We start from the raw sequence: 24921 nt of genomic DNA on the forward strand, positions 1-24921 counted from the left end.
ACACAACCCTATCTGTTGGCGGTTTCATTCTATAATTGCATTTTTGATGGACTCCTTTTGTTTGACCCATACTTTTCTCTCTGGCCCACTGTGGCGTAATTGGCTGTGCTACAGATAACCACTTTTGAGTTCCTGTCATTCTGCCCTGACATCATTTATACCATCATATCCTGTAACCAAAGAGAAATATAACCTAAGGTAATTGGGATTTTTTTCCTTCCCTCACTAACAACTAACCCCGCTCTTCAGAAACAAGAAACTTCCCTGTGACAAGAGCCAGCTAACAGCTGACCCACAACAGGATCTAACAGAATTATTAAAAACAGGATAATTCTAATTAATTTGACAGCAAAAGAGCCAGTCCTTCCTTTTTGCTTCAGAGGACCAAAAGGGGAAACGTTTGCTAATTTATGAAGTGGAAAGAAACATCTGAGAAAGCATTCGTCCTCAAGCAGTGACTTAAAAAAAAAAAAAAAAATCTGAGATGTCTTCCAGTGTCATCCTCTCTTCATTTGTTATCATTAAGAATTTCATTTTGAGCTTCACATGTGACAAGCTGTAAGAAGCTTTTGTGCAAGTTGAACATATTCCTTTTTTGATGTTCTTCCATCACAAAAAGATACATGGAGAAAACTCCAGCAGTATTCTGCCTAGCTACAGAGACACTTTCAGTCTAGTCGCTAACAAACGAAACAGCCACATACCAAATCGAAATCTAGGGATGGCATTAATCCTGACAGTAAATTCAAATCACCCGGTGCTGCTGGGGCTGATAGCTGACTCACTGCATCTCAGCCTCTGGATGTTCTTTCCTATCCATAGAATCACATGAAGTACTATGGCTGGCTGCCTGCGGTTTGCTATCTGATTATGCATTTTATTTAAAGCTGTTCTTTCCAAGTACCAATCAGGCGTCCCATCGGGTTGCCTGTCTGTTTGCCTTTGAAGAATTAACCTCAAATGTCAGTGTCAGCCACTAGCAAGCTCCTAGATCTCTATCATAAAATGGCTGTGGTTAAATTCGCTTATCATATTAGGTACTACTGGAACTCATTGCTATCAGAGTCCTCAAGAAATAAAATACTTTCTTAATTATAAACCGTCTTATCATCAGTTTTTAAAATATAATATATCACATAATTACTGGAGTGATCAAACCAATCATTTTGTAAATAGGAAACAACGTTTACTAAAAGAAAGAGAGAATGAGAAATTCATATATCAAGAGCATTTATAACAGAGATTTTAATTCACGCACTTTAAAGTATTTTAAAAAGGTGCACTGTTCAAGAAGACATTAAGTCATTAAACAAAGTAGAAAACAGATACATTAAACTATTTCAGATTTATGATTTCTCTTTATGCTTCTTCAGTGATTATTAAGTTTCCATTATGTTATTAAGTGATAGGAAGTAAAAAGATATTCAAAGCTGTGATCAGTTTACTCAAATGGAAAATTTTAAAAGAACATTAAATGTGAATGGTGTTTGCGAAATACTAGAAATTACATAGAAAAGTGTATTTTGGTAGTTTAGGAAACAGCAAGTCAAACTTGTGTTGAAACTGGGTTATTAAACATTAAAACACATTTTCGTGTATGTAACAAAAAGAATATCCTAATATCTTAAACATCTCAAAATAAGCACACTCTCTATCATTGTCATGATAATTGTCAAATTGTTAAGGGGTTCAGTTCATGCTATTATTTAGCATAAGCTAAATCCATAGTCTTTTTTGAGCTGTGTTTCACAACAAGAAACAGGAAAAAAAATGTGCAACTCAAAGGTTAAATCTGAAACAATGTGCAAAGAGTCTGTTCCCTTACTATTAATGCCATTGTGTGGAAATTGGGTGCAATTCACCTAGAGAGCACTCATAAGATAGTCCTCAGTGAACAGGAGTGCATGGAGCTTAATGGCTAAAATAATTACACCAAATTTTAAATCTTTTTTTTTAAATGTACTACACTATAAATATGTGTAAGAAATAATTATATTTTCTTATAGCAAAGGATAAAATTTTTTGCATTTTCGGCTAATATATGCAGATTCTACTCACTCTCTTGATGGCACCCATTTTCAAATATTAACTATAAGTGACGTTAGAGCAAAGCAAAATCAAAATAGAAACTTGTATGTGGGTATATGAAGCAGCTGGTTATGGTGGTCTATTGTGAGAGATGTGAAGCAGCTGCTGTTAGAAATTCTGTGTTCGCTTGATGTGCGAAATCAAAAAGGCAAATCCTGTAAAGGGACTTCTGATGCTGTAATACTTACAAAATAGTATTTAACTACAACTGAAACCTTGTGAAAAAAAAAGGAGGATTGGAGGATGGTCTATACGTCCATGCCTGTGCTAAATTATTTGCATAGCTGTTGGGATATAAAAATAAAAAAAATTCCTCACCCCTCTGATTTTTAGCGTTGCATCTTGGAACATTTTTCTGCACAAACAGCAATCAAATCAGAAACTTTCACTTTCAGCACTCAATCTTGTGACAGTGAGATGATCCAGTCCATCCATTCCAATTTTTCATTATGCTACTAATCACCAACTGTTTCTGAATGAAAACTAAACAAGAAACTAAACAAAAGAGAAATGAAATGGATTCAAAGCAACAGATTTTACAGGACCTCACAAAATAATCCTAGAAAATTTCCTACACAGCATGAAAAACACACCTGATTACTCACATCAGAATTCCCCACATCTGAGTTTCTCATTTTAATGTTTTCAACAGCAGTTCTGCACCAAACTGCTGTTTCTGACAAACTGCAGTTATGAATTCTTGCTATGAAGGATTCGTGAAGAAATGTTATGTGCACAGTTTGTTGGCTTTGCAACTGACAGGGCAGCCACTTCTGTGTGAAAAGATAAATCCTAACCTGGCCATCATTCACCACATCATTCACAGATTACAACCAGCAGTACATGATACTATAAAACACAGAGTCAGGTCGGTTTCACATATTTACTGACTTTTGCGCTTGATCTCAGTAAATGAACAGATTTCAAAGCTCTGTATGGAGAAGGGGAACATACTGCAGATGATGCTCTTAGACTTTGGTTTTTAAGATTTAAGTTTGCTATATAGAAATCTGATGTATCAGAATATTTGTTTATTACATTTTAAACTGGCTGAATTTTGTGCTTTTTAAATTATTTCATATTAAATACTTGCATCAAAAAGTGGAGGAGGGGAAGGAGGGTGGGGGGGGGGGGTTTAACTCTGGCAAATTAAAGTGTTTGTATCATTAAGTTTGACTGGATCCCCTGTGTCTAAGTAAACATGAGATTAAGAACACTGTATATTAATCTCAATAAAAAATAATAACTTCAGTTGACGTTCATATGTATTCTATAAATATTTCATTGATAGCAGTAATAAATACTGTCTTCAGTTTATACGCCATTTCTGAATTATTTCTGTGAAAAAACAACAACAACAACAACATCCCCTACTTTTTTATGTCAGAAAGTACTCCCTGCATATTGCTTTATGTATTTTGTGAGTACCCCTTTTAAGCATACATAGATTGGGAGTACCACCCAATTTAGGAATGATATGGTGAAGCTGAGGTTAATGTTAGCTTACAGACTGTACACCTTGCTGATTAATGCAAAGTTAATTAGTATAGAAATAAAACCCAGCTGCAGTTTACATCATTAAATCTGATGTTCAGTTAATCAGGCTTTAATAAAGAGTGTCCTCTTATCACTCATTGGTGATACTGCCAGTTAGCAGACTGTATCACAATGTGTGAAAATTTGCTGTTTGACAGCTGTAACTGTGTTGAACTATGTTTTCAAAACTAAGAATACGGTGAAGCAATGAGCAGTGTACCAATAATTTAAATCAGCAGATGAAAATTAGACACCACAAGCTAGGAGAACTGTGTTTAACTGCTAGTGGTTTTGAGAAAACCTATGGTTAAACTGGTTAAACATAAATAATGACTACACACCAGGACAATCCAGCAGTTTGTGTGTTACACACACACATACCTGAGACCAGCAGCTCTTTTTCATGGAAGACATATCACAGGAGAAAGCACACATGTAAATAAGAGAATTCAATTTAGCTGTTTCATTTCAGTGTCCTGATATCAACCTCTTTCATGGCAGACCAGGAAAAGCACATGTACAAATTTTATTAGCAACGGCTCACTTCCATTAAGTGTCCCAATAAGCCATGACAGTGAATCAACATGCCCACTACTATCACCCCAGAATGACAAGGTATATAGCATTTTTACCTCCATCGGTGTGCTTTTCCTTTACAAGCTCCAATGTCTGCTGTGGAGAAAAAGAATTGTTCATGCTGGCACTGAGACTTACTGAGGCTTAATGAAATAATAATAAAGTTACCATTAAATGTGACAAGTGAGAATTATGCTTAAATATTTAATCTTAAAAGATGAAAAGGTTACTTTTTGCCTGGATTTGTGTGTGATTTTCATATATGCTGTTTTTTGTATTTTTTGATGTGCCTTAGAATTAGTATTAAATGCTACTCTTTATTAGCAGGATCAGCTTTTTTAGCATTTTTTTTCCTTTTAAGTGTCTGTTTTTAATCTATAAATTAACGATTGTGTGTGCACAAATAGCAATCTCAGGCAATGTGAGAGCCAAGGTTGTGGCTGAAGAGTTTCAGAGATGTCATCAGAACATCAATGTAGATAGCTTTATTTTATTTAAGCTTAGTTAATTTATTTTTATGGGACTCATTCTAAAAGGTGTAATGAAACAGTGCTGGCAAGAGACAGTGAGTAATTGCAGGCTTGGCAGTGTTATCCATTATAGCTGAGAGTACCGGGAGGAGGGTAAGCTCACCCAGAAATGCAGTTCCTATTTACATTTAGACAAGCCTTTCTCTGATGCCAACCCTGCTCTCTCCCCCTCATGACAGGGTTAACAGTCTTTTAATCTGCTGCTGATGGGCAGAGTCACATGATTGATAAAGCCAAGGCTCGGGACAGTCTACAAGGTGGCAGTGGTGTGTGTAAAAGCAATGCAAGTTTAATGTATAATTTGGGTTTTCCCACAGGCTCTCATTGTTTTCACAGGCACATTAAAAACATTTGGCAGAAACTGCCATGCTGATAAGTGCAATCCATCATTATAAATAACTAGTTTTACATTTTTCCAGCTACGATTTATAAGCTCATCCATAATCATAGCAGATGCAATAACGTCAAATTTGAAATCATTCATGCAGCAACATTTTTTTTCGCCCGTGTGTCTAAAGTTTTTGTTAGGACTTTTCATTACCAGCTGAAGAGCATCATCAACTCCATCAACTGTCATCAACTCCATCACAACTGACACACCCGACTGGAAAACGTGGAATGACATTTATTTTTTTATTAAAAATAAAAAATTACCAGTTATATTACATTACCAGTTACACTAACAATCACTTCAAATATGATCATCAAATTCCATGGAAAGCAGTGTTAAATGTCTTTTGAAAATCAAGAATAAGTTTCTATCAAAATTGTTAAAGAATAAGCAGATGCTGGCGACACCTTTTAAAACTACATTAGGGCGTTGTACCTCATACAACATTTTGTAGAATTAGCTTAACCTTGGAAGGCATGACTCAAGTTATAGTCCTCTAAACGCACAAAGCAACTGGGACTCATTGTTGGGAACTAGTGCCAATAATAGGACTGGCTGTCAATCAGGCAAGTAAAAGCAGTAGTTGGTAAATCCCCCTCAGCAGTAATAGCAGATTGTCCATGAATCCCAGGGTTATACTTGTGAACTACAGTGTAACAGCACAGGTGAGTGTTAGTGGTGATCATCAATGTTGCTCCTACCACACCAAATCAAACCACCTTTTCATAAATCATCACACTTAGGATATTTAAATAAAAAGCTTTTCTCCAAATGTATTTATTTATGATTTAACCTTTATTTAAAAAGAGAACAAAATATCTTTTTTAACAGATGTAGGAACAAATCCCTTTTGTGGTTGTATCAGGAAAGGCATGCGGTGTATAACTCTGCCAAATCAAACATGTGGACCTATCCACTGTGGTGATCCCTTGTGACAAGGGAGCAGCCAAAAGTCACTTTTTCTAGTAAGATGTGGACAAAAAGTCATGTCAACAAAATTACAACTGAGAAAATAAATGAACTGCAACGTAAATACACATCAAACAAAACACAACAAGTCAACAAGTAACCTAATACAAAATAAAAAAAGTCCAGAAGACTGTAGAGCTGTGAACTCTTAGAGGCAGGCAAAAGCATTCAGCTTTAGTTTACTCTAAAGGTCATTCCACAGCCAAGGTGCAAAATAAGAGAATGCTGTTCGAGCACATGCAGAAAAAAGTCTGGGTACAAAACAAAAAACAGCCACAAATCACAGCATTTGTTTGAAGGTTTTAGGACTTTAACACAGATAACAAGGAAGTTTACCCAATATGTTTTTTGTTTTGTTTTTTTTCCATAAAGAAAATATACCAGTGCTGTTGTTTTCTTAGGCTAATGAAGGCCAAAGAGCCGAATTTAAATTCCATCATGATATGTGCCAGACAGTGACTTTTATATAAAAAACAAACAACTATGATGAAAATATTTCCCTAACTGATAAATTAATACTGGCTCTGTTTTGATAATAAAATTAAATTTTCACCCAGTGCTCGATGTACTCCAGAAGAAAGTCTATCATTCATCCAGATACCAAAATATTTATAGGATCAATATGTTTGATAAAGTCTCCTCCTAGGGTAAGAATATTAACGTCATCTTTCCTTGTATTTTCTTTTGGCCTTTCTTCTGGCTTTATTGGATAGGTGCAGTGAAGACTGACAGGAAAGCGGATGGAAAGAGAGAGGGGAAGACATGAAGATAATTATATTTACAGTTATATTTATGAAGTCAAAATGATCAGCTACACTAACAGTCACTTCCAAGATGATGCTCAAATTCCATGTAAAGCGGTATGAAATGCCTTTTGAGTTCATGAAACAAAAAAAGAAATGTGCTATGAACCACAAAGGTACATTAAAACCTTTTAAAAAACAAAAAGCAGCTGCTGGCAACAACTTTTAAGTCTACATTAGAGGGCTGTACCTCATACAGTATTTTGTAAAGTTAGTTTACTAGGGTAAGGAAGCTATGACTCAAAGTATAATCCTCTAAACACACAAAGCAACTTGGACTCAAGCATAAACAACATCATTTGATACCAACATTGCAGTTGGTATGATACCATAAACCGAGCTAAAGCCAGACTTAATTTCACTTAAAATATTATTGTTAGCCAAGTAATGTTTCAACTGAGAGTTTATTTTAGATTCTTGAATCCTGGCAAGAGTAGAATGGATATAGAGCAGGGGTCGGCAACCCTGGGCACGCGTGCCACAGCTGGCACGCGAAGGGTTAACTGATGGCACGCTCGGTGGGCCGATGATTTTTTTTTTTTTTTTTTTTTTTTTTTTTTGTAGCGGTATAAACAATGAAAGGTGGTGGATTGGCCAGATGCTGGCCGGTGTGTAAAATAACTCAGTTGTTTGGTGGTGGCTATGGCGTAGCTTCCACTGATTCAGTAACATTAGCAAGTGGTGGAGGCCAGCAGGTGGATGAGGGAAAGGGGAGGAAGGAGGAGCAGAGACTCGAGGCGGCTGCTGGTCCGAGTGTCAGGTGAACTGAACTTCAGGTAAGAAGTTATGACCTGCAGTCTATCTGGGTCAGATATAAACCAAGTTTAGGTGGAGTTTATTTTCGTTGTGCTGACTTTTTACAGTCAGTTACAATAACTCGTGCTGCGTGTGCTAGCATGACGGAGTTTTCATCAGCATTGTTGTAGTGAACTTTATTTTATTCATAAGGTTAGTTAGTAGAGTTGCCAACCGTCCCATAAAAAGACGGAATCGTCTCGTATTCAGAGAAAATATTACGCGTTTCGTATTGAGCTGAAAAGGAACGCAGTTTGTCCCGGACTTCAGCTACAATGGAAAAAGACACAAAGCTGGAGTTAATCTGTCGTTACGCTGCACAGCTGCCTCTTCTTCTCTCATTCTCTCCCCCCTCCTGTTGCTACTTCAATCATGAAACTGATCAGAGATCAGCTGATCGGCTTTTCTGGCGCAAGTCCGTCTCTCTTGTTTGAGGGGGGGGAAGTTGTTAGCTTTCCACATTCCGACACTTCAAAAGCTTCAGGAGCTTTCCGCTCAGCACAGCATCAGCACCACGGAGATACACGGATACATCCGTAGACTCGTGACAGAATTCCCAATGCGTTTTTGGGACTTTCAGGTGTATGGACCAATGTTTTATTTTCTGATCAAACCAGAAATCTTTAATGAGCAGCTAGATTTGTCTGGCATTAACTGGCTGAGTTAATGCCAGTTAATGCAACATCGAAGCAGCTGGAATCCACAGCTGTGCGTGTTCATGGAGCTGCATTTTCACCTGCTGGACATCACTACCTGACAAGTTTAACTGTCTTCAGAACATTGCAGAGGCCTTATTGACAGTATGTGGGTCTACATATCTGTGTGAGCAGATTTTCTCTCACATGAAGAGTGTCCTCACTTAGCCGCTCGGAGACCTGTGTCTCTGAGTGGGAGACCAGAGATCACATTAACATGTGTATCCCTGTATTAACAAACATGCCATATTGGCCCAGTTTATTTTACTTATCATTGTTGTGAGGAGATCATAAATAGCATTTGTATTTTCTGTTGTACAGTTCATTTGCTGTCATGGAGTTCTTGTTATTGATAAAAAGTGTCTTTTTTTTGTTTCGAAATAGCTGATAACTATTTGCTGATAGCTGCCAACATCTGTGAACAAATATAATTCTATAAAGTGGTTCTATATAGTGTGTAACTGTTAATATAGAGCGTTATTAAATTTATTGCTAATGCAATCATATGGCACACTGACCTCACAGGAAATTTTAGATGGCACTCACCATCAGAAAGGTTGCCTACCCCTGATATAGAGCAATAATGTTTTACATATGAACGGTACCCACCCTTTAATAAGGCAGAACATGGGCTTCTTTCTAGATTTTAGGAATGCTTTAGTTTATGGATTAAAACTATGATTCGTAGACTGAGCAATAAAATCAGCTATAAGCTTTAGAAAATAGAGATTCACATTGTCAGGTCCAGATGACTGATCAATACATTTCAAAGCTTTACAGATCACCACAGTAGAAATGGGTCCCTTTAGTGAAAGATGAAGACTTAAAGAATTCGAATTAGAACACTGAGACTAAAAAAACAGAACTAGCTGATATAAGATGCTCAGCAATATCAGTTTCAACCTTAATTTCAGTTGAGTATATGTTCATAGCCCAGCAACACGGAGGCCACAGGCAGTGCACTCCTAGTTCCTGTTCCAAGCCCAGATAAATGAGGAAGGCTGCCTTCAGGAATGACGTCCAACATAAAATCTTTGTCAAAATAAACATGCAGATCATAATGATAATGGGGGCGACCATGGTTCAGGGGGTTGGGACGCTTGTCTTGTAACCGGAAGGTTGCGTGTTTGATCCCCAGCTCTGTCTGTCCTGGTCGTTGTGTCCTTGGGCAAGACACTCCACCCATATCACGCCATCGGCCGGAGGGGCCAGTTTGCCCAGGGCAGCTGTGGCTACAACTGTAGCTTGCTTCCACCAGTCTGTGAGAGTGAATGAATAGTGGAACTGTAAAGTGCTTTGAGTGTCTAGAAAAGCGCTATATAAATGCAATCCATCATTATAATATAAGTATATATAAATCTGCTTGGCATATGACATTAGAAAGGTTATTGGGGTTTCTGGGGCAGATCTTAAGCAGTATTGTGAGTTATCCAGGAATATTAATTCACAAGAAAAAGGCTTAGCTGGTTAGCTAGCTTGATGGGTGTCAGTGGGGTATGTCATTATGTCAAATTTCTGGCCTGGCCAAAACATTTTGAACACAGAAGTGATGAAAACAGTTCAGCGGTCTAAATCCACAATTTAAAACATAGTTCTCAGTCCTTCATGTGTTTTCAGCCATTCCATCTATTTGCTTCCACTTTGCAAGAAAATGGATAGAGCCTATCCCAGCTGTCAGAGGTTGAAAGACAGGCTACTCCCTGGACAGGTTTCCAGTTTATCAGAGGGCTAGCACAGAGACAGACAACCATTCACACTCACATTCATACCCAACTTACCAATTTAGAATTGCCAATTAGCCTAAGAAGCACATCTTTTGGGTTTTCTTCAGGTGCTCCAGCCCCCTACAGTCCAAAGACATACAGGTTAGTTTGATTGGTGATTCTAATTTGCCCATGGGTGTGAATGTGAGTGTGAATGGTTGTCTGTCTCTGTGTCAGCCCTGTGATAGAAGAAACTTAAATTGGATATGCTTTTACAGGGACTTCAAAGAAAAAAACCTCTTCAACCTGAGATGTAGGCAGCTAATAATACTTACAAAAGTTTACAAAAGCTTAAAAATTACTTTTCCTGACTCCAAGGTACTACAAAATTAGTGCCACCTTCCTTCTCTTGTATCTTTTATAACTTATATTGCCCCTGTCCTTAGTCTTTTCTATTGCATGATTATCTTCGGGGCTTTTTCTAAGTCATCTATGCTCTAGTGCAAGCAGTTAAAGCTCTGCTCTTTTCCACTATTTCTCCAGACGGCCTAAATCCTCCCACAATACTCCTCCTATATTGCATAGAAGAACTGATTTTCCTTCATCAATTTAAATATTTTCTGTCCAGTGGTTGTCCACATTACGCTTTTTCTGTAATTTAATGATGAGTACAGTATGTTTATCTAAAAGGTACTGGATTTTTTATGCCCCCCACTGCAGTATATTGAGAACTCCATGATCAGTACACATCACCGTGGTGACACTTTGGTCTAAATGGGTTTTTTGCAATTACAAGAGTGAAAAAAATTTCACCCACTGCAGTTTTTCTCAGCTCTGCAGAGTTTTATGGTCTTTTAGCTTACTGTTTGGGCATTACCAAAGCTTCACTGCCTATTTTAATATCAGTAATCAAGTAGGGTTATTAAACTACTGTATCATTAAACACTACCTGTTCAGCATTAACCAGCAGACATACATAATGATAAGCTGATGAGCATTTAATAGTTAAAGGGCCATGAAGAGTTACAAAAGGGATCAAAAGCAGAGCTAAAAGGGCAGAGAACAATGACTTCAGCTTTCCTCTACAAGGAATATTACTTTATGCTACTTTATAAATCCATGTTATCTTTTGTGATTTGGAAGCAATATCTGAACGCTCACAAGTGTAAATCTGCCAGCCATTACTTATCAACTCTAACTCACACAAATCTTTGTCAAATAAACAGTAACAATAACAGTATATAGTATTTTCAGCAATGCATGTAGCATGCAGTATGGAAATTTATAGTCATATACTAAAAAGGTTAACCATGTTATACAACATGACATGTGAAAAGCATAAATACAGCAAAAGATAGGAAAGCTAACTACCTTTAATAAAAAGAGTTCTAATAGATGCTTTCAAATTTCCTTTTCGCGTTTCCTATGATGGCACACACTTATACAGGCTCCTGCATAGCATACATAACTTCTGCAAATTTCGCTATATATGTCTTTGGTGAATGCTGTCACAGATGCAGCATTTGCAAGATTGAGATCTAACAAAAAGTATTTGCTGAACAGCTGGGTGCGGTATTTAAGCGCAGCACCAGTGAGCTACAATGTGTAAAACACAGACATCTATTCCCAGAGTGAGAACAATTACAAATGTGTTTACAGGGGAAGTACTGTAGCCATTCCAATTAATCCAATGTACCAGAAAATAACTTCTATTAAATAACTGCTCTGTCTTACTTGCATGGGTGCCTCTGGGTCTAAATTTCCCTCCTTTTGTTCAGTGGAGGATTGTTCTTCCTCTTGGAAACATAGAAGTCATAGTGAGGAATGAGGTACAAGAGAGTAAAAGAATAATGTGTTCAGTCTAAGGCATGTTTAAAAACAGAAACATACTGTAAACTCCACGGAATCTTAAACATGAAAGTTTTGTATACTATTCATCCGACCATTCATCCATCCATCCTCTTAACCCCTTGGGCTTCAATCACACAGGCCTAAAAATTGCTCAGCCACCACTTGGCAAGCTCCCACCTGGCAACCTGCCTCCACCAGGGAAAAATATTTATTCCCCAACTGGTTGGCAAGTCATTTGAGATTGGAGGAAGCCGGGTGAAACCGAAGAGGGCGCTGCAAAAAAAATAATTGCTTACAATAATTAAGCAAAAATAATTATGATTAATGGTCACTAGCAGAATGATGTAGTTGCCCGAAAGATGCATGAAAGACTTGTCTGCAAATTTACTCTCTGAGCTGCAGTGAAACTTGAAAAAGGTTGAACCAAAACACAAAGTAAAAGTTGTTCCCACACTGCTATAACCAGCACCCTTCAACATTCTCCATTTCCAGTTTGCTTCAAACTACTTCCTGGTGAGGACTTTGAGTGTTCGCCAACGAGTCTGTGTCTTTCATACAAATTACTTGTGACCATGGCAACCTGTTAGTGACCAGAACATTTGCAAAGAAATTTCCCGTATAGAACTATATACCTCTTTGCAATTAATTTCACTATGGGAACTTCCAGCAATTAATCAGCACCAACTTGCCAGCTGGTCATGTAATACACATTCAATGATCAGCTTTTAGCAATTTTCACAATTTTCATAGCATCTGCCAGTAACTTCCACCAAACAACTGATGGTTTCAAGATGGTCACTGACTAGATGTGACCAGAGCCTTATACAATTCAGGGTTGTGAAATTCTGGATAGGTCACCAGCCTATCACAGAGCTAACACGGAGAGAAAGGTAACCATACGCACTGTGGGAGGTGTAATATACATACATACAGTGATCTGAAAAAGTGTTTGCCCCCTTCCTGGTTTCCTATTTTTTGTGTTTGTCACGCTTAAATGTTTCAGATCAATCAATCAAATTTAAATATTATACGGCGATAACACAAGTAAATACAAAATTGAGTTTCTAAATGAAGGTGTGAAAAAAATCCAAACTTACATGGCCCTGTGTGAAAAAGCGATAAGTGGCAATGAGTACTTTTACAGCACTGTGGAGGAATTTGTGCCTACTCATTTTTGCAGAATTGCAACCACATTGGAGAGTGTTTGAGCATGAACCGCCTTTTTAGTTCATGCCACAGCATCTCAATGGGATTCAGGTCAGGACTTTGGCTAGGCCACTCCAAAGTCTTCATGTTGTTTCTCTTAAGCCATTCAGATGTGGACTTGCTGGTGTGTTTCGGATCATCATCCTGCTGCAGAACCCAAGTGTCCTTCAGCTTGAGGTCACAAACAGATGGCTGGACTTCATGGTTCCATTTACCACACGAAGTTTTTCAGGTCCTGAGGAAGCAAAACAGCCCCAGACCATCACACTACCACCATTATGTTTTACTGTTGGTATGATGTTACTTTTCTAAAATGCCGTTTTACTTTCACACCAGATGTAATGGGTCACGCACCTTCAACTTTTGCTTTCTCAGTCCACAGAGTATTTTCTCACAATTCTTGGGGATCATCAAGATGTTTTCTGGTAAAACTGAGACAAGCCTTATGTTCCTTTTGCTCAGCAGTGGTTTTCATCTTGAAACTTGCCATGCAGGCCATTTTTGCCCAGTCCATTTCCTATGGTGGAGTCATAAACACTGACCTTAACTGAGGCGAGTGAGGCCTGGAGGTCTTTGGACATTGTTCTGGGGTTTTCGTGACATCTTGGATGAACCATCATTGCGCTCTTGGGGTAATTTTGGTCGACCGGACACTCCCCAGAAGGTTCGCCATGGTTCCATGTTTTTGCCATTTGTAGATAACAGTTCTCACTGCAGTTTGCTGGAGTCCCACAGCTTTAGAAATTAATTTATAATCTTTTCAAGACTGAGAGCTCTCAATTACTTTGTTTCTTATTGCTCCTGAACTTCCTTTGATCCCAGCGTGATGTCTGTATTTGGAGGATCTATTGGTTCACTTAGCTTTGTCAGTCAGGTCCTGTTTAAGTGATTTCTTGATTGAGAACAGGTAGGCAGTAATCAGACCTGGGTGTGGCTAGAGCAGAGGTTCCCAAAGTGTGGGGCCCGCCCCCTAGGGGGGGCGCAGAGCCATTGCAGGGGGGCGCGGTATGAAAAGAAAAAAAAAAAAAAGAGCGCTTGGATACTGTGGACAGGTTTTTGACGGGGCTCCCACATAAACGCAAAGCAGGAGATGAAGCATCGCCAAATATGTTTCCAAACCAACTTCCTTCCAAGCCAAAGACTAGAAAATATGGTGAAGCATATCTTCCCTTTGGCTTCACCTGCACAAGTGCCAAGGTAGGTCTCCCCTGCAGAATTAGTTTCCCTGCGTTGGGAGCATGCGCTGGGCTCTCCACATCACGGACAAACAGTATCCCACATTCCTGATTTTTGGTTCACAAACACTTCTTGTAATAACTAACTACTCCTGACATTTTGGAGATGTTAGCTCTTTATGCAGTAAAGTTACAGTGGGATACAAATAATATCAGGCTGATCCTGCCGTAATTTGTTCCCCCTGTTCAAATCACGGACAAACAGTATCTCACAGCTGTTTTTGTTTTTTAACCCAATTTGCACGGAGAGACATTTTTTGAAAAATGTATTGATAGCAATGTTGAATATTATTACACAGGAAAAAAAACAACTACACGTAAAATAATCACACCGTGATGCCTCTGCCTTTCTAAATGCAGGGACAGTAACTGCGTGTGTATATGTAAGCGTGTAAAACCTGCAGATAGTCAGATTAACAGTATTTTGTCTCTATCTGCCATTCTGCAATTCATCTCATGTAAACAATAACGTGGCGCACAGCGTGACGTGAAAAGAGGCACATACCTTTGACGTTGTGTGACGAACTCTGTATTCCTCATCCAGGCGTAAAGTTTTAAATAATCTCCGTTTTCGGTGAATCGCAACGCCGTTTATGTGTGGACGAAAAGCCCAAACGCATAGAAACAGCTGCGTTTTCAAAAATACCCGTGTAGGTGTGGACGTAGCGTAATAGAGTTAGTAGTATATTTTATTACTACCTGTAATTTATTGCCGTTTACTTGTATTTGCTTAATTGTTTACTAAATGTTTGAGGTGTGAAATAAACCGCAATGGAGTTTGTAAACAAAATATGGGTGTGTGTGTTTGGAGGATGCGTTTGGGGGGGGGCAACATTTTTCTTGTAAAACAAAGGGGGGCCTGGCAAAAAAAAGTTTGGGAACCACTGGGCTAGAGAAATTGAAATCAGCTTTCCAAAGATGTGATGGAGGAGGGAAAATCACATTTTCACAAAAGGCCATATAGGTTTGGATTTTCTTTCCACTTAATTAATACACACTGTTATTTAGAAACTGCATTTTGTGTTTACTTGTGTTATCTTTGTCTAATATTTAAATTTGTTTGATGTTCTGAAACATTTAAGTGTGACAACCCATATGGAAAAGATATATATAAATCTTATAAAGTTTGTATCTGTCTTGTGTCAAACTTGTATGAAAAGCATACAAGAGTGAAAACAGATATAAGATCCCTTGAAAAATTCTAAAAATGAAACTTGTATGTTTTGGATACTTCCTAAAACAATATATGAAAGTAATGAGAAAGTGGCCACTTTCACGAGTAAATCATATAAGCCTTATATGATTCACTATATGAAGTAGGCCACATCTTATGCAAGTCTACCTATGCTTTTGTGTAGCACAGAGTAAAATCATACCACTATCATCTTCATAACCATCAGCTCACTCCCCAAGACTCTCCATATGTGTAAGGTTTATCTCTTAAAGCACTCTGAGAAAAAATACTGTTTAATCAATGTCCGAAAAGAACTTTGGTCATATCAGCTCATCCACCTCAACCTCATCTCCCTTGACAGTATCTAGGTGACTGTTTGTCCCATTATTTTATTTCTGATACCTCTTCCCATGTCAGTTTGGTCCACAGCAACATTCACAATTTCACCTTTGTTACGACCCTGCATTAGCTTGGGAATTCATGTGGGCTGAGAGAGATTGACAAGTGACGGAGAAAAGAATCTAAGGTCATGAGATGAGATAACATGACAAAAGGTTAGCTAGAAGCAAGCATCCTGTAAACACACACTCGGGGATAACATCATTTCTTATATAAGAGCTTAAATTCAAATGGAAAGTAGCTGATGGAAATAGATATGACAGGTCACTGCACAGTTACATGAGATGGACAGAAGAATCGCTAGCTGGATATTTTTATAGCTTGTTCATTTCCATGGGCCAGCTGCTGTGCTCTGTGCACACCTGCACATTCATAAATATATTCCTTGCAAAACTATTACCATGCAGCTACCTATGATGCAACGTTAAGCTAGGATGGAAATTTACTTCCCATCTCCCTTTAACCCCTCCATGACAGATGGTTTATAGTATTGTTTGTGTCACACTTCTTGTTTTTCCCTTGGCAACCTTTACCATTAGCATGTATAGATTACAATGGGTTTCATCAATAGCTACAGCAAAAGCAAGGCAACACAAGGCTGGAACTGAGAGATGTGAAAAATGTGATTCTGGAAATACTCGTTTATAAATTGTGGAGACTTAAATTTTGGAAATGCCCTGCTTGTGCTTCTTCACCCTGCCAAGGCAATTTCCTGAGGAAAAGAGTGGTAGTAAATATAGTTAATGTGCTGAGGCGGCAGTGTTACACCAACATGCCATTAAACAAGACATGAGATATTGGCGTGATTCTTCACACAATTGGGACATGAAATCCTGAATTGTAAAACTAGGCTTGGATAGGATTACCCACAAGAGGACCACCCGGGGGTATAAGTGCTGAATCCCTCCCCAGAAAAAATAAATAAATAAGTGTATCAAGACTGAAATTAAGAAAAATAAGACATGTCCCTACATCATTTTAAAATGCCTTGTAATTCTACCAAACGCTATAACACATTTAAAAAATGTTCACAATATCTGAACATCACCAAATCTTGCTTTCTGAGGATGGGGAGCGGCTACACTTTGATGACTTTTTGAGTTTTCAATTGCCTTTTGACTAATTTAGGTCATTTAAAGCATCTTGTTTTGCTGCATACTACAGTGTATTCACTTCTTCCCAATGAGAATTTGTTTTTATCATCAAGACTTGTTCTCTATGACATGCTATTCGGTGAGAAGGGTGGTGTTTGAATATTAATGACTCAACATGTTGTGTTGGGTGTTGAGCATGAAGTGGTGAGGAACATAACAGTCCCAGAACATGAAAAGCATGTCTATATGTACACACTAAAATTGTTTTGACACAGATATTCTGTCTCTGTTGCGGTGGCTGTAGAAGCTCAGAAGGTGGAGCAGGTTGTCTACAAGATCCAAGATGCTGTCCGACGACTCCATTGGAGTGTGGATGTCTGTAAGTTAGTTTTAGAAAGCACTACTTGTATGGATCGAGCAGAAAGCAGAGAGCAGAAAAGACCAGTCCATTTACCGTTTTTGCAGTTTGTTGGGTGTGGTTGTTCTGCATCAGTGTTTGCGTGGATAGTACATTTCCAAATGACATTCACATGAACAGCCAAGGTTTCCCAGCGTAACATTATACTGACACGAGATAATGGTGATTTTATGATTTTAATGTAGCTGATCTGTATGTACTTTCATAGAGTGCTATGCAAATGGTAAATGGACTGATTCTTATATAGCGCTTTCTATATAAGAATCTCCTGGAGTACTCAAAGCGCTCTAAACAACATGCCACATTCACCCATTTTTACAAGCACTGTTTCTATGCTTTGAAGTGCTTTGAAGTGCACATTCATACTCCAATGGATGCATCGGAGAGCAACTTGGGGTTAGTATCTTGCCAAAGGATGCATGCAGACTACCTATATGCAAGACATTGCTAATTTAACATTTACCATGCTGAGCAGGAAGGACGCTATAGTTTGTCAGATAAAGAGAAAATCACTATAAGTTATGTCAGAGCTGATTTACATGCACGCTACACTGGCTATAAATAAAGTAACTCACCCATGAACGCTATCAATATCTAATCATATAATAGTGTTCTGTAGAATTTTCCATATCTGCCTTGAGACCACCACAATTATTCTAGATGGAAACAGTGATCAGGGACCACAAGAATAGTATTCTGAGCTGATAATAACATCTTTCCTACAGCAACTGTTTTTCCAACTGCTCTCTCTGGAGAGGAAAGAGGGTGAACTGCAGAAGACTGGGGATTCCAGTATTTTAGGGCTGAAAACTTGGTCCCCTTCATCCTAACTAGCTATAGTCTGAAGTACACCCCTGCATGACAAAGACAGTCAATAATTCAGAAACTTCAGCTTTTTTCTGCAAACCCAATTCTGACAAAGTTGGAACGCTGTCTGCGGTGTGAATAAAAAGTGAATACAATCATTTACAAACCTTGTAAATCAATACTTTATTTACAAAAGAACAAAGACTGAGAAAATGTACCAAATGCTTTCAGTTGATGAACAGTCTGGACTGAACTGTACTCTTCTACTGTGAAGTAATACTGTTGTCATTGATGCAATATGGAGTTTGGCTGAGATCTTCCCGGAAAAGAAATAATCTGGATGAGAGCATATGTTGTTCTAAAACCAGTACATACCTTACTGTGCCTCAGTCCATTTTAATTGAGCTTCGGCCCAGACAATCTGGATGATGTTCACATATCACTTCTCCTTTCCATGATAGAGCTTCAAACTGCATTTGTGGCACAGCAAACTGTGTTTATAGACAATGACTTCTTGAAGTATTCCTGAGAATGATTTCCATGACCAAATCATGAATCATAAATATTTTTAATGCATTGCCCAGGGCCCAAAGACTACAGGGGATCCAAGATTAATTCTGAGCCTTGTATTTTACACACAGAGATTTCTTCATGTTTCTGGAAGCGTTTGATGATATTATGCTCTCCCTTGACACACATGTTACTTTATTGTTGCCCATCCCAATGCCATTTGAACCACACAGCAAATGACACTAATTGTTTCTGCTCTCTGAACTGAGCTGAGCTTAAATTGAACTGTTCTTTGTGCATGCATATTACAATAATTTGCATGAAAAAAAAACTTAAACCTTATTCTTAGGTAAAACCATCAAACTTTTAAGTTTTTTTCATCACGTTTGACTAATTTATTACAATCAGTCAAATATGACTCTATGACTGACCCTGTGAATATGATTATGTATATTGTGGCATGTTGGGGGAGCAGCTAGTTCTCTCCCATCATGCCTTGGGACATGTGCTGCCGTTTAGATGTTCTTGTTTTATTGTTTATGGTTACTTTTAACTGTTCTCTTAACTGTTATGTTTATACTGTAGTACAAAGTCACTGACAGTTATTGTTTTATAGAAAGAATGCAGTACCATAAGTGAGTTCTGTTATGCTGTTATTGACCCTCAAAGCACAGTGTAGCACAGGCAAGCGTTTAATAAAGAGCTTCTACCAGTTTGGGGTCAAACCCCAAGCTCAATCTTTGAGTGGTGCTTCCTTGTTAAGATTCCTCTGCTTGCCGCAATATACTGTTTTTACCAAACTAGAGCAGGCTTTAGTTTTAAATTTATTATTTCAACTTCCTTTAAACAATCTGCCTTAATATAGCAGTCATATTAAAGAAGATGGACACACATGAAGGCTTCAACTTAGAATAATCACAAGCCCAAAACATGCCTTTAATGTATTTCAGTGTCAGTATTAATTGTATCCGCAGGAGCTTATGAGTAATGGCCTTCCAAGTTTGATTCCGATCTTTATTTATTTACATTTTACACAGTGTCACAACTTTTTGTCAGAATTTTTCAGAATTTGTGTGTTTGTAAAACCATCACATGAAAATAAAATGAACCTCACAGCTGTCCTTTTCGAGACACTGTGAGAATTTTTGAGACAAGACCTAAATGATAAATGAAATAAATAAATGATACTTGATATGCACAGTATCAGAATGCCTAACCAAGTCCGAGACATTCAATTGAAATAAAGTCGTAAAATAAATCTAAAGCAGCTTTAAGACCAGACAGGAAAAAACTGATGTTTGACCACTGCTGGCTTGAAGAAGAATTTCATTAGGAAGAACTGCTGTCTCAGTGCTATTGCCTTTTCTAAAACTGGACAGAAATCTATCAGATAGTGTTGCTGTTCGTCTAATTATATGAACTGCTCAGTGACTATTTTTTCCAAGACTGTAGCCAAGAGGAGAAGTTTGTAGTTATTTAAAACCAGTGGATGAAAAGTTATCAAACTCCAAATAATATCCATGTCCAGGTACTTGAACAGATGTGCTATGTGTGAAGAACTGATAATAGCTATAATAAATGGACAAATTGAATGAAATACATTTTTGAAGACATGAGCTAAAACATTGACCAGTGAACAGGAAAAAGATGAATTAATTATAGCAATTATTGGTTAGATGACTGATTTGAATGCTACCATGGAAAATAATAATATTGAAGAGATGTCTGTAATTCTGTTCATAAGATCAAAGAAATACTCTGAATGTGCAATCCCCTCCATGTATTTTCTACTTTGTACTTTTCCACTTTTCTTCTTTGAGCAGATGTCCTCATTAAGCCAGGCTTTATAAGAGTATAAGGAGCGATGTTTTCTAAAATATATTTCTACAAGAACAATTTTCAGAAGTTCAAAGATTGCTGTTGTACAGTATATTTGGTTTTTACTGAATATATGACTTTGGGCTCATTCTACGTATATAGATTAAAGATTCAGCTATCCTGGATATTTCAGTTCTTCAAAGGTGCATAACCATGGAGGTGGTTTCATTAATGTAAATAAGATAACATCATTATTTAAGTGTTGTCCAGCCTTGGCTGATGATTTCTTGTTGGAGCAACCGGTTGCATTTGGTGAATTTATGAGATGTAATAACAGCATTTCAGGTGGAGAGGAAACTGTATGAATATCATGGACCTGTAGTATATCGTAACCTTTCTTTCATAGAGATATCAGGAGTAAATCATTTAGATATTAGATAGACAGTACTGTCTAAAAGTCTTACACCAGCACTCATTTTTATATTTTTTTCTGGGAAAGTGAGAAATAGATGCAGTGATTTATTGAAACATATGTAAAACTACATGGTATATAGTGCATAAAGAAAAAACAGGCCTTGTACAATTTTAGCTGTCTTCAGGAATATATTTTTCCAGGCTTCTTAAAGGATCTGGGGACGCCAGTCCATGGCTGATAGTTTTCCAGTGTGTGTTTTTCTATCCAATATGTTTTACTGCATTGATAGTGTGTTTGGAATCATTGCTGAAGGCAAAATGAAGGCATTGCCATTAGGATGTTTTCAAGATGGCATTTTGTGGTGTATTAAAATTAGATCATGCTTTTCTACATTAAATATTTCCTTCAGATATAACAAGCAACAACCAACATACAGCACCATACCATGATAGAGACTTCAATGTGTTTTAAAGATAGCAGTAGACACTCACTGTTGTATCTCTCTCCTGACCTCGTCCATGACAAATATGTCAAATTTGGATCACCCATAAGACCTGGTGCCACAGAGTTTCAGTCCAGTTCATGTGTAACTTGGTCTACCTCAGCCTTTTCTTGATGTTTCTTGCTGTTTCCCTTCTTTAATAATGACTTCTTGACAGCCACCCTTCCACTGAGACCATTTCTAATGAGGCTTCAGTGAACAGTAGATGGATCAACCGAAGGGGCAGATGCATCTCTCAGGTGATGTGATTATAGTAACACATTGCAATGGAACACATTACATCCAACAGTGCTGATAAATCATGGTTAAACAGCTTAGAAAACAAAAACTATTCATCTAAAAGTGATCAGGTAGAAAAACTTGGGGAAAAACTTAAAAAAAATACAAGAAAGTCTGACTCCTTAGCACCTTACAACACCTTATAACACTTGCAGCAAGACTTGAAATAAAGAAATGACACCAGAAGATCTGTGATATGACAGGTGGGATTGCTATCTGAGCTAACTTTACCCGACAAGAAGTCACCTCTGCCACATCGTCCCAGTGGATTTGAGAAAGAGCTCTCTTCTTTCACACCCTCTAAAAGCAGCTAATTAATATTTTCATTGCATATAAAGTAATAGGTTAGTAGTTTTTCCCCCAAAATCTGTCCTCTTTCTATTTGCTTTTAAATGGCAAAGAACATTAATTGCTTTGGAGCCTGTTAAATAGGTCTAATAGAAAAATCCTACCTAGCCATTTGACAACTATTTGTGTATTTTCCCTTTTTTGCTCTGATGTCCTTGGTGTGCTGCTACCTGGTTTGAATATTAAAGAATACATGATAAGACTGTATAAATAATAAGATCATTATTGCAGTGGACAAACAAAGGGTACTAGAGCTAACTTAAAAGGGACACACATTTATCTAGCTTTCTGCTTTTGAGATTTTATTCTCCTACACTGTTTGTCTTGTCTTCTTCAGTGTGTGTTGACCTTCACTTTGATTTTTGTGACTAACTATAATAAAGTATTGGGCTATGTTATTTGAGACTTGATGAAATAGAGTTTTTGATTCGCTTTTCCGTTTTAATTACAGCAAGGCAATCAATTATGATTGCCTTGCTGTAGTCCAAAGAAAAATTAGAAATTAGAAAATTGTTTTAGAAGTGTGTGCAGAGGATTGCATGTTTTTACTTTGTTACCACGTTTTGTTCTTACTGCCTTTGTGATTTGACCTTTAGTGCACAGCCCTCAAATAGAATCTCTTGTTCCAGTAAAACAAGAAATCTCCCATTCGTCATTCCTCCTATTAGAGTTGCTAATCATGGTTTCCGGTAATTATGGGATTTACCAAGTCAGTGATCACAAGAGCACACAATCATCTCGATTGATGAATCCAGCTTAGATAATCCAATTCTCTTGCGGCTTTAAAGAACTAAATAAACAGGATTAGATGATGTTTGATGACCTGGTATCTCATAAGTGGCATAGAGAGAAAGGGCCCCCGGTGTCACAAGAAATGTGAGAGTGTGAAAAGAAATGCCTCATCTTTATTTATTTTCCTGACATTAAAATTGTCATTATTTCTTTCATTTCTCTCTAAAGTAACTCGCCTTTTATAGAAGAACTTACTGTAATTCCATAAGTATAAACAAACTCATGTTAAGTAATACATATTAAAATACATATTAAAAACATCTGGCTGTCTCAGTCATTTAGCTTTTAAATGTTACGCAGTTGTTACTATAATTAACTATTCTATACTAAAAAGTAAAACTGTGAGCTTGACAGAAATGTTGAAAAAAAGGACATAGACGTGAAAAACAAGAAATGGAAAACGATGCTGCTCATACTAACCTAACTGAAATTAAATCAAAACATGCAAGACATGTCTTTAGTTTTACTCTTTATCAGTGTGAAAGTTTATAATAATCTTTATTAAGACTTGGGATGTCTACACAGCTGTTAGTCAGCTGGCTTAAAAAGAGTGAAAAATAGCACTGGGTTTGTTTTGTAATATGTATTCTAATATCATGAAACTATAATCAAGAAAACTAGAAGTTAGATACTAACTAGAAACTAACATAAACTGAACTGGAATTGAAGTTTTAGGTTTTGAAAACTAAAAATCAAAATGAATATGAATAACAATAAATTAGAAAAAAAAACTTTAATATTTCTGGTGTTTAGGACGGAGGAGATTGGAAGATTGCAGTATTTCTGGAGTATTTGAAATCTCAGCAGCCTAGAAAAAGAGACGTGGGATGACTGGCATTGATCAGCAAAGCTGGAAAGCTCTTTGGGGGTTATTGAGGTTATTTTGTGCTGGTGTCTGGTGAAATATTACTGAAGAGACCATTAAATGAACACTGTGGTACAGTTAAAGGATAAATCCAGTTTATTTCAAGCTGGCATATTTCCCTTTAATGTGGCTATTATACCTCTGTGGATCATTCTCAATTTCCACTCACCCACTGTCATCTAAAGATTCAGTAAAAGAAGGACACTCGCACAAAACGGTACACAACTATCCGACTTTTCCATCTGTCATTTTTAATATTTCTGATTAAGTGTCACTAAAAGTAAACACAGAAAAAAGCTACCTGAAAATAACCACGTTGCCAACTGCGTTAGGGATCTCCATCAGGGGCAACTAAGGCGATCTGATCAGCTGTTTGTTTATGAGCAGTCTATTCTTATTCTTGCTGGCAAATTCTCACAGAAAAGCACAATTTGTTCTTTGGCATTGGTTTATGGAAACAACGAGATGGATCTAGCTCTCCTAACTCATTACATTTGGACTTCTTCAGGACCCCCTTGGCTAGAAGAGCCCAGGGCTGACTGGGGGTTTTGATCTTTTTACGTTGAATTTTTTGTTTGATGTTCATAGTTTTGTTTACTCAGCTTTGTGTTTTCTTGATTATTTTGGAGTCTTTAGTTACTGTTAGAATCTCATTCTCTTTGATTATCTTCACCTGTGTGTCATTTCCCAACTGTGTCCTTCTAACGACCCTCGTGTGTGACATATAGTGCCATCTTCCCTTCAGCGTTTGTTTCAGCATCTGTTACTTTCCCTGTATGTCTCTCTGAACATTTCTGTGGACTTTGTGATTTTGGACTTTGAAATCAGCCTAAATAAAGTTGTGCTCTGCGTTTATTTTTGACTGCCACTAAATATGTATTTGGCTCCTCTTCTCCCAGTTCATGACAGACATAGCAACCCAAATTATTATATTTTCCTAAAAACCCCAACAGTGTTTAGTGCCTAAACCGGAGAAGTAGTTTTTGGTGTCGAAAGTTAACCAGTGTGTGAAAGGAAAAGGAAAAAGCAGGTACAAATGAGCTAATCAGCCAGCAAAAGCAAAATGATAAAAAGCTCCCAAAGCACAAAGCTAACAAATAAGACACAAACTGAATTTTCCTA

At 37.5% G+C, this 24921-nt stretch overlaps 1 protein-coding gene and 1 non-coding gene across 5 annotated transcripts in view; one reads left to right on the forward strand and one right to left on the reverse strand.

Annotated features, from left to right (window-relative positions):
* Nucleotides 1-24921, forward strand: part of LOC106097784 (serine/threonine-protein kinase pim-1) — a 459832-nt gene that overhangs the window by 288277 nt on the left and 146634 nt on the right. The gene's annotated exons all lie outside the window — the stretch shown is intronic.
* LOC106098254 (uncharacterized) lies at nucleotides 5626-14020 on the reverse strand. 4 transcript variants are annotated; one of them, XR_003216929.1, is made up of 5 exons: nucleotides 13498-14020; nucleotides 13035-13378; nucleotides 11821-12210; nucleotides 10162-10227; nucleotides 8962-9642 (listed from the first exon to the last, which is right to left on the reverse strand). It is a non-coding gene; the product is annotated as an uncharacterized LOC106098254 (transcript). The 4 variants fall into 4 exon arrangements; XR_003216928.1 differs by lacking the exon at nucleotides 8962-9642 and adding an exon at nucleotides 5626-6815 and having other exon boundaries at nucleotides 10162-12210; XR_003216927.1 differs by having other exon boundaries at nucleotides 10162-12210.

This window comes from Oreochromis niloticus, linkage group LG16 (assembly GCF_001858045.2).
Source record: "Oreochromis niloticus isolate F11D_XX linkage group LG16, O_niloticus_UMD_NMBU, whole genome shotgun sequence".
Classification (NCBI taxonomy): Eukaryota; Metazoa; Chordata; class Actinopteri; order Cichliformes; family Cichlidae; genus Oreochromis; species Oreochromis niloticus.